Here is a 13967-nt window from a genome sequence, read left to right as displayed (position 1 = left end):
CCCGTGAGCCATGGCCGCTGAGCCTGCGCGTCCAGAACCTGTGCTCCACAATGGGAGAGGCCACAACAGTGAGAGGCCCGCGTACCGCAAAAAAAAAAAAAAAAAATCTCTGAGAAGTGAAGTAAGAGGTAGGAAAGTCAGGAAAAAATGGAAAATTAACCAAGCTTTATCAAACACATTTAGTGTAAAGGCAAGTGTTATGATTTTATACCAACAGAAGACTTGTCATTCTTGTTCTCCACAGCCTGTTCACATAACCCTAAGAGTGAGACACCCTGATTCTGAACATCAGACTACTCAACTCTTCCTATTCCTTAATCTTTACAGTTGTAAAGGCATAGGCCAAGGTTTGCTGGCAGACACCTTCATTCAGCAACATTTACTGAGCAAATACTATGAGCAGGTGCAAGTACTGCAAAGAATAAGAAGTCAGTAGCATATTTCAGAACACAAACTCTGGAGCTGGTCTGCCTGGATACAAATCCTGTATCCACCACTAACAAGGTCTGAGAGTGTGAGCAAGTTATTCAATCTCTGTGCTTCATTTTCTTCATCTGTATGATAGGCTTAACAACAGTACTCATCTAATAGGGTTGTTGGGAGAGTCAAGAGAGTTGATGCTACAGAATGATGCCTAGCGGTAGCAGGTACTCTGTTAGCTCCTATTATTATCAAGAACAAAAAAATAAGACACATCTTGGCCCCAAGAACCTCAGTGTCTAGTAGGAAGACAGACACATAAACAGGATTCTTTTTTGTAAAAAGCAGTAAGTGCTTCACAAAGACAAGGACAAACTGTCAAGGTGCAAAAGACAGTGTCATTGTTACTGTGTCTGACAACCAGCTCATTCAAAAACTGTGCACAGCCCTTTTATTTACATTCTTGTCATTTTCTATATGCAATGTACATCCAAGAGAATTCTCTCCCTCAAATTCCAATCTAACAACACGTGGTAGTTAATATTTCATTGACATTTAATCTAATTGCCCATATGTAATAGCAACAATTATAATATTTTGCCCCTGACAGTTATGTTACCTGAATGTTATATAGCTTAAATTGGCCCACAAGCTATAACTGTCTTCAATTGCTGTCTATCTTCAATTTTCCTGAGTTGAGAACAAAATTTCAGCACCAGAGTCCACATTCTTTCACATGCAGACAAACCCACATGCACAAGGACATGTGTACACACAAAGCGGGTATCTGGGTGCCATAACTGAATCCACCCCTGCCCAGTAAATCTGCTATTATTATTTTTCATCATTTCAATCAACTGTGCAGCAATCAACTGGACTGCTCATGTGGCAGCCCAACCTGGTCATTAAGACAGATGTGATAATCAGATCAACTGGGAGATATTCAGTTATTTTGCTCATTTAGAGATGACAGGAATCTCCAATGTCAAAAACTTTGCATCCCCCAGATAGACTTTACTCTTTTAAACCAGTATTCATTTTTCAGGCCATTCACATAATTGGGATCTAATTATCAAGTTCACTTAAAGCATCACTTTTTGAATTGAGCATACAGGATGTGCAATCAAAACTTGGAATGTGCGTGCTACATCTGCAGAGGCTCTCCTGTTAAATAATGCATTTGGAAAGAGGCGCCACTGAGACAAGGCTTTTTGGCTCCTGCATAAAGGGCTGAATTCTTATGGTGTTTAATTTCCCAATTCATGATTCCAAAGTCTGTGCAGCAGCAATGTCTAGTTAGCTGCATCTTCATGTCCTGCAAGGTAGTGGGTGCAGCTGGACAGCAGCAGGCTGCTGGTTCAGTTTGATTGTGTGGCCCAGCCTGAAGAGCCTCCTGGGACCAGCAGTGTTCTGCAAATTAAAGTCGGCCTGGCCTGAAGGTCAGCAGCCATCCCCCAGTAGTCACTCATTGTCCCAGCCCACTGCCCTTGAGAAATTGGTGCACTGCAAAACATATTTGCTCAGATACAGAGAGAAAGCAATTCTTCACCTAATTACATCCATTTGGCTCTGAACAGATAGATCAGGTCTCTTTGTGGGGGCAACAAAGCAAAAAGAAAAGGGATGTTTATGTTTATTTGTTTGCTAAATCTCTCCAAAATTTTTGTAAGGAAGCTGTGTAGCTAAAATTAAATAATGAATGTTTATGCTTTGTGAATTGTACACACTACATAAACAAAGGAAAGGGAGAGTGAGAGAAGGATGGGGAAGGGAGAGGTGCCTAGAGAGTATGCACCCTGCTGTAGGACTGCCTTATAGAAATGGCCACAGTGAATCCCCATTTACAAATAGCTCCCAACCACAAATGCCTTTCTCTAGTCTCTGCCAAAATAACAGTGCTTCTCTATCATTCAAGGGCCTTTTGAGTGCTGCTATCCAATCTTTCTCAGCTCTTTACAATGTCTTTAATCATTTGCAAAGAAAACTGAGTTTAAGCCAGGCATTTCACATCTAAATCACTTTGCCAACTAAGGGTTAAATCAGTGGACAAAGGAGCCCAAAGGAATGTTCTGAAAGGACCCATGCAGCAGCTTGAGAAACACACAACAGTGCTATGCCAGCCAATGAAGGTAGGGCCAATTGACCTCAGGTCTATTTGGGCAAAATTCCAAGTAGGTAACATTCTCTTTCACCAAAAAGGTTTCCAAAGCCTTTCCACTATCTTTTCTTTCAGCTAGTGTCCAGAATGAGTTCCCTCATTCTTTGTCTATTCCTTCCCCACCACATTCCTCACTGTCCTTACTCCCTCAATTTTGTCCTCTTAGACCATTCATTCACACTGAAATATTTGACAGTTCTCCTGGGTTTGGTTATATTTTAATTGGGGTCAACACCAAAGAGATGAAATGGATGGAATTTCAGGCCTTGATCAGGGAAGGATTTAGGGTCATAAGAGTCTTTCTAACATTCCTAAACATCTCACCCTGTTGGAAATCACCACTTTCTCTGCTCTGTGCTGTGCCCCCAGAATCAACCGCTCATGACTGCCTGCATGCACAGCCATGCAAGAGAGCTGACTTGGAAATTATCCTGAGCATAATATTTGGTCTAGGAGCGCTGTGAAAATATGGCTTTGGTGAAATAAGGCAGATAAAACAGCTGGGAGTGAGAGACAACTTTCACCCCCAACTCAACCAAATGCATCTGAGAAATGAGGATCTTCATTACCATCTCTTTACCACACTGTACCCTGTAGAAGGCAGTGGAAGCCTGTCTCATAAAGGCTTTGAAACGCTCAGATTAAAGGGATTGTACAGTTTAAGAACAAAGGGATACAAAGCCCTAATGTACAGTTTAAAATATTATTACTGTACTGGTTTCTGGTCTTTAAGAGAAAGCCACAGCTTTTCTAGTTATTTTATCTTAATTTGCAAGCAGTCCTAGATGAATTGTTCAGTTATTTCCAAGATCATACCGTTAGTTACAAGGTTAAGATTCAAATGGGCAGGGGAGAAGAAAAAGAAGCAAACTGGTGGTAAGAAATACGGACTGCTTGATCTTTAGTAAGTACTTTGTTTGCAGAGCACACATTTCATTCCAGCTAATGGTGAAAACAAACAGATGTGGGGAATGGTCTCTTCACTTTCAGCTCTGCAGCACTCCAAGATTTAGGCTCTGTCCAATTCTCCCATCCTGGGTTGGGCTGAACATCTTTGAGGCCCCTTTTTTGGAAGCACTGTCTCTGTTAGACTGACTATGTGGAATGCACTGTTCTTGGTGAGTACATAGTAAACCCTGAAAATGAGGTTTGTTTTGGTAATGCATGAATTTGGCATTAAGAAAAAAAAAATTTTGTTCAAATAACAAAACACAGTTATATTCAGTGCAGAAAACTCCATGATAAAAAAGAAGTAAAAATGATAAACAACATGAAGATGTGTTATGCACATCAATGCTTAATATATTTAGTTGAAGCATATTAACCAATCTTCTCTGCTAAGTTCTATTGGTGGATCCATTCCCAACTCTATCCAAAACTATATTAAATTTTTAAAAAGAAAGAAAAGAACAAGACTGACTTCTTTGATTCTGTCATTAACTATGATGCAGGGATGGTTTTTCAGCCCCTAGACAGCTAAGGGCACTTCATAATAGAATCCAGCTCCTTTCACCCCTAAATCACTGATTTGAATCCAACCCAGGTCACTATTGACAGAATGTTATTACCTCTAGGTGCTGTCTGGTGGCCCATGTGGAATGAGTTGATGGTCTCTGTCCTGTTCCATGTGGACAGTTGCCCATGTCACCTCGTTGTCAGTTTCAAACGAGAAGCCAAGGAGTTAATGGATGTGGAGCCTGAGCCCCCCTCGCTCTGCAAGGTGGTGCCCTCTGGGTCGGAGTGGAGGGTGCTGACTGCAATGTGTGAAGCTGGGCGTCGATCTCCCTCAACACTTACCAGGACATCAATCCTTCTAGTTGTTCTACAACCACCTTTGCTGGGGGGCAAAGAATAAAACACATGGCTGGGGTTTTAGCCAGGATTTGTTTCCATTTTCCTGGCATAGGAGGTTCCTAGCAATGAATGCTGTTTATATCAACTTTCAGTTCACCATCCTAATTAGAAAAACAGGAATTTGTAACACCAAAGCAAAACCCTATGAATATTCAGTTTGCAAATCAAATATTACTGGATTGTGTTTTCTACTTCCTTTGATGTAATAGATTTTGCTGCAGAATAAATGATCTGAATTTAACCAGAGCCACAAGCACAATACTAGGATTTCTATTCTCGAAGACAAGACACACATGCTTGAGAAAGAATGGCCATTTAAGTATACCCCATACTCTGTATATATTCCTACCTGCATAAAACTTTAGAGGTCATGTCATCCAACCGCCCTTTTATTTCAATGAAAAAACTGATGCCCACATAGGCAAAGTGTCTTGTTTAAGGTCACACACTGTAAAAATTAACATGACTAAAACCGATGAGGAAGTCCCCGAACTTGTACTCCAGTGCTATTTTACAGAGGCATTTCATTTTGTTTCATTTAACAGGTGCTATTGAGCACTTCCTGTGAGCCAGGCACTCTGCTTGGTCCTGTGGTGGTGGCAGTAGTAGCAGTGGTGACGGAAGTCTGGGGTAGGGACAAGAAGAAAGAAACTCTCCCAGCTCAGCATCTAGCACAGAGTCTGGCATAGTGAGATGTCATTAACAAAAATGTATGTACAAACAAAAGTTTACACTAAAGGGCCATTTTCTGTTAGGTTTTGCTAGAAACTTCCTGAGACAAAGATTTGAGTGTACATAGTTTATTTTGGAGGTAATGCCAGGAAGCAGTGGTAGAGGAGAGGGGAAGTGAGAGAGGGCAGGGAAAGAATGGCACACAGAGTGCGTTAGTGAGCAGGTTGCTACTGGGGGCAGCTGGGGCTTTCCCCCCCCCCCCGGGACTCGTGAGAAGTAACGATAACACGCCTCAGAGTGGCCCACTAAGAGGTGAGGAAGCTGGGCTATCCATCCACTAACTCCCTTCCGTCATTAGTTGAGGACCATGCATGCAGAGTGTTCACTCCTTCGCACCTCTAGCCTACCTGTATGGCAACCAAGCACACTCCTGCAGCCACAGATAGCTCGCAGATGTACAGGGTCACGGGTCCTGACAGCAGGAGGCCATCAGCCTTTCCAGAAACTGTAAGTGTGGAGGGTCTGTGAGTGGGGCATCAACAGCTTCTGCTATAAGGATTTATGATTTATGATTGTTAAGACAATATCTAACATTTAGAAGAGAGTCAGTGCTACAGAACAAAGATGGCGAGTTCACAGAAGAAATACAACATGGGAAGTGGCTGCTCTGTGTGCTCAGTACAGAGGCAGGTACAGAAGAAGGTGCTGCTCCCTGTGGTGCAAGGCCTGTCTCTACCTCCGCTTCCCATTCACAACCAGCAATTCAACACCCTCCACCTGCCCGCCTCTTCACCTCTCTGCTCTGCCATAATGGCTCCTCTACAGAATTTCTCCCTTCTAAAGCCCCTGCCTGGTCCTTAACACCCACCTTCCAGCTCCCACCAAAGCAGCTCCCTCCATCTTATTGTCTCAGTCTCAGAGCCTCCTAGCAAGAGGAGTTTCTCCCTCACATCTCATCCTTCAGATATCTTTCTATATTTCCATTTCCTCCTCAACATTCATGGAAATAAGTTATAATTTGTTTCTGAATAATAAACCACAGTTGCTCAAGAAATGCAATAAATAAATGAATCACCAGATTACTAAGTCAAGCTGCCAGAAGCACTCATAGGACAGAAAACCAGACACTGAACTGAGAAGTTCATAGCAACTTTCAGTCCAATTCCTGAAGAAAACTACACAGATCCCCACAGCCCTCAGGAATCATCAAAGTTCCAATGATGTTTGCTGTTAAAACCAGAAGAAAAAAAAAAAAGCCCCTTGGAATTCTTGTGTCCAAGCACTGTGCAATTCCCAGAACCTTCCTCCAGCTGCAATTTCCCTCCAAGAAACTAGCTCAGTAATGTACACAGTGTAGCAAGATTGCTCAAGTGCACAGCTGCGCAGCCAGTGAAATAAGGTGGAGGGAGAGAAATCTGTCTCAGAAGATGTCAGGGGAAATGAGGAATCATCTTCTGTTTCCCTCTTGGGCAAATCATAAGGATTTTGGAAAGGAAAGGTCATACAGAAATGGTTACAAAATTTTTTTTAATTATCTTTTCTTGGTGGGGATGTGGAGTCTGCATACTAGTTAAGATGTGCCTATTGTGTGAGAGAAGCTATACCAGGTGCTCTCAACAGTATCTCATTTAATTCTAATAAAACTTTATGAATAATAAGTGGCAATATTTATTAAGGCAGTATTCTGAGCACTATGCTAACAACTTTAATATCTTGCTCAATCCTCACAATACCCTATGAGATAGGTACGATTACTATCCTCATTTTACTTATGCATAGACTGAGGCTTTCAAATGTTCTATAATCTGCCCCAAATCACAAAGCTCACCTGGAACCACTAGTTCTTGGATCTACACACCAGCTATCTGACCCTTTGAGGCATTCTCTTTCTACTGCACCATATTTTCATGGTGCAGGAATCTTCCTCATATGGTGGCTCCACTGTCATGAGTTAAGGCGACATATGATTACCTTCAGGGATGTCAACTTCAAAAAGTTTGGGACACATATCCCAAAGAACTTGCTCCTATATTAATCCATGGATCTGGCAACCATGAATACCCCAGGCTTTGAGACTGTACACACAGGAAGGTCACTTCTGGTCTTCACTGTCACTCTTGCAATCCCACTAGGGCCAAGAATCAGTGAGAAGAAATAATGTCCTCCACTTCTTCAAACCGAGCTGAGGTCTGCAGAATCAGAAGTGACTTTATGCCTAGTTCCCAACACTGGGCCCAAGTCGGCAGGGCCTGGGAAATAAGAGCAACACAAGAAGGTCCAAGGTGCACATCCATCTCAGGAGAGACATGCTCATCTGAGGGACAGATGGCTGAGACTGTTTTGTGTTGACCCCTAAGAAAGTCCTGACTATAATATCTAGAACCCACAAATGACAGAAGGTAAAAAGGTAAGCAAACAATTTAAGAAAGAATGATCCAAAAGGGCATTTGGGGATCAAAAATTCAAACACAAAGCTTTCTGGTTCCTTACTAGACTCAACCAGAGTGGTCATTACCAGCACACAACCCTAGCCACTTGAACCATTCTCTGGTTCGTAATTTAATGCAGACCCCAAGTTATAATCTGGCTGAATCCTCAAGCAGCTTAAGAAGTGGTTCAGAACTTACATTTCCCTGGAACACAAAATTTCTAAGAGTAAGAGTTTCCAAGGCAGTCCATGAAAGCCACCTTAACCCATCATGTATTGTGCTTCCATTGGGATGTTGAGAACATGCCTTCTGCTGATCTCTCCCTTAGAGCAGAGATGCACTGAACAGATGCAGAGGAAGAGGAGTGGGATGGGACTTGGGCACTGTGGTTAGGAGCCTTGTGGGATACCACTCTGAGGAGACCAGCCCTGGACTGAGGGTTCACATTTGGGTCTGTCAGCAGCACCTCCTGCAAGAGCAGATGCTGGAAGCGAAGCAGTGCATGCGGAGCAACTGTCCTTGGCATGTGGTGAGGAGACTCCTTGAGGAGCCATAGAAAGAGTTCTGAACTGGGAAACGAATGCTGGGAGCTGGGTGACGTCAGCTCTCATCCACAAATTGTAGGCAACAACTAATACCTTACACACAGGCTGCTGTGAGGATTCAATGCGAAAATGGAGCTCAAAGTGGCATAGCACGTGGCACTTGGTAGATGGCAAACATGTTTGTTAAGAGCATTTTTGCATTATAAAAAGAAAATTTTATGTTATAATCATAATCACAGTACTTTAGATTTGCACAGTATTTCTCATTTCATAAAGCAGTTTAGAATATCTGAACTCCAAACCTTGCAACAGTCTTAAGGGTGAGCATTAATATGGTTCTCAGTTTGCAAATGAGGAAACAGAGGCTCAAGACGATTCAAGGACTTGCCCACAGTCACACACAGAGAAAGTGGTAGAATGCAGCCCCAAGTTCTTCTGACTCTACTCTGAGGGGAGTGGGTCCTAGACTTCTTGGCTCACTACTCTTAGGGACTAGGAACAGTGACATGTGACATCTCAGCATCAAAGTGAGGATAGGGTGGGCAATCACCATCCTCCCGAGTTCCACAATTTGTCTTCTGGAAAAAAGTAGATTAAGTAAGAACAATGATAAAGTGGAAGAAAGACATCTGCTAGAACCTGGCCCTCTGACTTCTATTTTGCGTCTAACCCAGTTCCCTACATAGGGGTAAAACAACTGGCTCAGACACTCCGCTCACTGGCCTCCTGTTTGTTCCAGGGACCACCCACTCACTATCTGAGCACCTACACCCCTTCCTTCCATTTTTCAGCAACCTAAATCTTCAGAAAAGGGGCCGTTTGTGAGTCCAACCCCTCCCAGCTTTCTGAGTCAGCAAAGTCTGCCAAAGTTCTTCAAGAGCAGACTCCCATTTTTACTTTTACCAGTGCTTTCCTGGTCATGCCACAAGACAAACGTGGTTATGGCAGGTGTCAGGGATAAGCAGGGTCTGCAGTCATTATTCCAGTCCAGACTACACAGCATGGTCACTTCCTCTAGTCATGCACACATCTTAAAGCCAAGGCTCTTCTTTATCTGTTGACCTTTCCTTTCCCATCAGCCTCTGACCATTACCACGCCTAGCCACACATTTACGGAAGAGGGAAGCAGGAACCTCTTTTGTCTATTTGCTTTATCAAACTGCGGTCACAAAAAGTCCACTCAGAACAAAGATGTTCTCTGTATCCTTTGCCTGGCACATGGCCCTGGCAAGAAAAAGTGTATTTAATGGTGAGATAGGAAGAAACAGAACTGAAAAGTGTAGCCCCCACATGAACACCTTGCCACTTCCCCTTCCAGCTCCTTCCCACAGCCTCCCTGTAACAATTGACAACATGTACAAAGGGGAAAAATTATTTCTGGGGCTAAACATCAAAACAAAGGCAGCCCAGAGCTAGTTAATTCTTCGAATGAGACAAACATAAATGGTGCATGGATGTGCAATAAGGTGTAAAAGAGGAAGTAAGATGCATTAGAACCAAGAGTGCATAATGTATTATCAACAGCTCTGCGGCTTTGATGGGCAAAGGCTTTTATACAGACGCTGTGTTGATAGGTATTTCAACCAGCAGTAAAAAACCATTCTTGACATTCATCTATAGGGAAAAATACTCATGTACTCTTGGCCGTAGGACCAATTAGTCTGTGAAAGCAGCAGGGAGGGGAGACAGAATATAAATGCAGGATGCATCTGCACTTGATTACTCTAATGAAATGTCCATTGATTCCTATAGATTAATGTGAGAAGAACAGCAGCTGCAGAGTGGCTAACACCTCTAGGTCAGCAGCTGTGTGGAGGGGTGGGGTGTGCGTGCGTGTATGAACACCACCACGAGTCTTGTGCACGGAGAAGAGAGAAATCAGAAGAGAGGACTCGTGTGTGTGTGTGTGTGTGTGTGTGTGTGTGTGTGTGTGTGTCGGGGTGAGACTGATTATGCTGGACAGAATCAAGGAAAGGAAGAGTCTGGCTCCTTTAGTCATTGAGGACTGGCTGTGTACAGTAGTGGACAATAGGAATACTGCTCAACCACTTGCAGGGGCCAGGACTGAGCGCTCCACTTCCCTTTCCTTTCCCCTCTCTCCACCCACATTTGACTTTGCTGTGAGGGGGACAGAGACCTCACAGGTCACCTAGTTTGGTTCAATTAATTTCATACAGGCTTTAGCCGCCCAGAGCAAATGTGGAGTGCACAGATGGCTCTCTGACTCCTCACTGGTGCCCATCCTCCCCCACTCCCACCCAAAGCTGACATTGACTTGCCCACGCTAGTACTGTGCCTTGGGGTCAATGTGCCAAACTAAGCGAAACACATGCCAAACTTAAAGGATGTGCCCCAGCTCATGTAATTACTGTGGAACTATTCTCTGCCTCTTGGACCTGGCATCAACTTAAATTCTCCAACTCAAGAACAAGAATGTTTAAAGGATGTTCCCTTCACTGCCAAGGAAACAGCTCTCTTATTGCTACAAGGTCTTCCTTTAGAAAATGCTATCTACATAGCCCTGTAACAGAAGGCCTGGGATCTGCTCGGGTTTCACCTGAAGTCTTTCCTGGTAGCACAGACAAAATCATTCACATAAAAATTCCAATTAGCTAGTATTATATTTGGTCCACCTGGTTCACAATAATTTCTACTTACAGAAAAGGAAGTGGCGGGAAATCTGGGAACCAGGAGAACCCCATGCATGCAAGCATCCAGTGGCTGCAGAGGTATGCTGAGAAAGAGCGAGTCCACCACTTCTGCCCCAGAAAGAACTCAGAGGTTCCTGGGGATGTTGGCAGCATGGTCTGCAGAAGCACAAAGACAGAAAAGCTAGCAAGAAGCAGCCAGGCCTGGAAATCTTTTCACACTCAGAAAAGAACTTCTGTTTCAGCAGGAAAATTCAGCACCCAACAAACATGAACCCCACCTGAGCTCAAAAAGAAAGGAAATGTCAGCCTCAATGTTCAAATTCACTTCCCTCTTACTTCCTCTGAGGACCCTAACGGCTAATCAAAACATGCTGATCACTCCTAGTTCTGTTGCTCTGAATCACTGTTTGTTACAGGCCAGCTAGAAAGGGACCCTTCACTGGAGAGTCAAGAAAATGGATAAGGATAGAATGCATTTTTAACGCTGCTAGTTAGGTACTTAGTATGGAGAAAGAACCCTGTGCACTTTTATTGCAAAATACATTCAGCATCCATGTGTTTGCTCAGCTCATTATCATTAACCTGGTTTTAGATATGGTTAGAGACAGAACCCTGAACTAGAATTTTATGGACCGATATATAGATATAGATACAGATTAGATATAGATATAGATAGGTAGGTGCTAAAATTCTGTGTGTGTCAAATCATACATAGACAGACAGACAGTTGCCTAATTTTAAATGTAATAGGCCAGATTCTCCTGATTGCTCTCCAGCTAAGACAAGGCTTTCCAGTTCTCCAACTCTCTTTCACCTGCCGGCACCATATGAATCTGTGTTTTAAAGACTATCGGCCCAACACTCTTTTTTTATTGAGAAGCTGCAGAACTCTAACCAGTGGTTCAATAAATTGTATTACATCCCCTTCGCACTGAATGCCCTACACACTTTGGCTTTCCATGTGTAATTGCAAGCTGTTATTAGCCCTGAGCTGTGTCCGTTACTGGCCACACTCTTGCTGAGCGGTCAATTTTTTCCCCTGCCATTTCCTTTGCTCACACCATGCTGACCACGTTGGCCAGAGGCGGCCCAAGGTTTATAGTGCAGCATTGATTTTTCTTTTCTCTCAATACTGACAGAATCATAGATCCAAGGCAAATAAAGAAATGCATTCTGGGGTGATGAAATGTCTTTCATTCAGGCTGGATTGAATCAAAGCCCATCACAGAAATGTAGGGCTCTGAAATGCTAGGGAGGCTCATACCTCAAATTGTGGAAAAATAAATTTTATGTTTTCTCCACTTTCCTTGGGATTTGTAAATCACGGGGGACTTGGACAAGCCAGCCAGTAACCAACTTGGGCAACGGGGCCATTGTAAACAGAGCAGCTGTTACCATGTTTATTAATTGGGGCATTGCTTATAATTCTGCTTGAAGGATAGTCATTTATTAGCTTACGCAACACCCAGAGTCTTCCAAAGAACTGTTCTACTGTAAAAATATTAACTGAATCTCAGCCTTTGCTAAGAAATGCAAGATAGCAACTCACACAGACTAGTGGAATTCAAGCACACTGCCTATTACCAAGGGGCAGCAGTGACTGACTGCAATAAATTGAGGAAATCTTCACTCAAACAAATAGCTCAAGTTGACACCTAGTGAAATGTAAATATGACCTTCACTAATTAATTTGGTGATATTCATACCTTGTTTATAGACATTAATCCAAGTTTGATCTTTGGCACACACAAGAGTACATGTTCACAGATACAGTGGGATATTCGATGGAAAAACTCTTGGAGTGGGAAGTCAGGATTTTCATCCTCACTCTTCCATTAACAATAAACCATAAGCGCCAAACACGTTACCATACCGCTCTGGCTTTGATTGTTCAGTGGGATGATATATGTGAAGTGTCTGACACAGAGCCCAGCACATGTCATTTCTTTGTGCATAACGAATGGTTGAGCACTAACCTACTATGTGGAGGCACCCAGTTAGGCACTAAGGACACAGCAGGAATCAAATATCTGGTCCCTGCCTTTGTGGAGACTACAGCCTGGTGCACGTCACACAAGTAGCAAATGCTCAAGATGACTGATATATTATGATAATTATTATTAGTTGTAGTAGTATGGAAGGGTTGGGCTTTAGAAATGGAAGGGTTGGGCAGCATGAATTTAGGTCCTTTCCAGCTCTCAGACTCTTTAATCCATGATCAATAATAACTATCTGTGTGTGCATGTTTTATGTGTATCTGATTATATGTGTAATTAGTATGCAGTAGAGGTTTGCACTTAAGCAGATCTGTCTGCCAAACAGTTCATCTGTATCAAAGTTGGGGACCATTCAAAACTCATATGTATGTTTATTTGTTTTCAATTTAGTCTAATTCCAAAAAAATAACTTGAAATAGTGTATCGTTTTAAATGTATATTTAAGCCCCTTGGAATGCACAAAAAATAACTCACATTGTTCTTTGGCTGAAACATCAAATTCAGGTCCCCAAAACCTGAAAATATTACAAGTACATCCAATAAGTGTGACTTTTTATAGATATACAAAGATACCAAGTAGTACAAGGGCATCTCTTGGATTTCTGATGATCTTAAAGACTAGACACCTCTCTAGCTCTATGATATTTAAGTTTCTGGAAAAGAGAAACCTTCTCTTATTTTTCATTCATCCCAAGTGCTTGACACATAATAGGTGCTTAACGAATGTCAGTTAACCAATTAGCACCCCAATCAGTCAGACAGTCAGCTCTGCTCCAGGTCCTTCCATAAGCAATCTGCAAAGGCATCTGTTTTCCTCTGTGAATGACCATAGCTAAAAGCCAGGTAGTCATGACACATTTTGGTTTACAGTGCCCAAGTGTATCTATAATTTGAAATTCAAAGCAACTTTGAAAGACATGACTGCAGAAACCTATGGGAGAGGAGTAACTCCATAAGTCAGAAATGCATGGTATCTTCTCCCTGTACCAACTGGGAGTGGAGAAGGAAGGGAGACTTTTCTTGCTTCTCACTGATCCTCTGTCCCAAATTGTCCTCCAGGAAGGATGGCCTCTTCATCTTGTTTGCTTGACTTTTTTAAAATCTCAGAATACTTCTTTCAATGTTTATTGACACTTAAGTTGGTTTTGAATGGCCCTTTCCATTTTTCTGCATTTGGGCAGCAGCAACAAGTCACCTTTTTGAACTTCTGTTTGACTTTCAGCATATGACATAATTCCAAT

Source organism: Monodon monoceros, unplaced genomic scaffold (assembly GCF_005190385.1).
Source record: "Monodon monoceros isolate NGI ecotype Baffin Bay Population unplaced genomic scaffold, NGI_Narwhal_1 Super_Scaffold_21, whole genome shotgun sequence".
NCBI lineage: Eukaryota > Metazoa > Chordata > Mammalia > Artiodactyla > Monodontidae > Monodon > Monodon monoceros.
The sequence above is the reverse complement of the archived record's forward strand: the minus strand, read 5'-3'. Positions refer to the sequence as shown.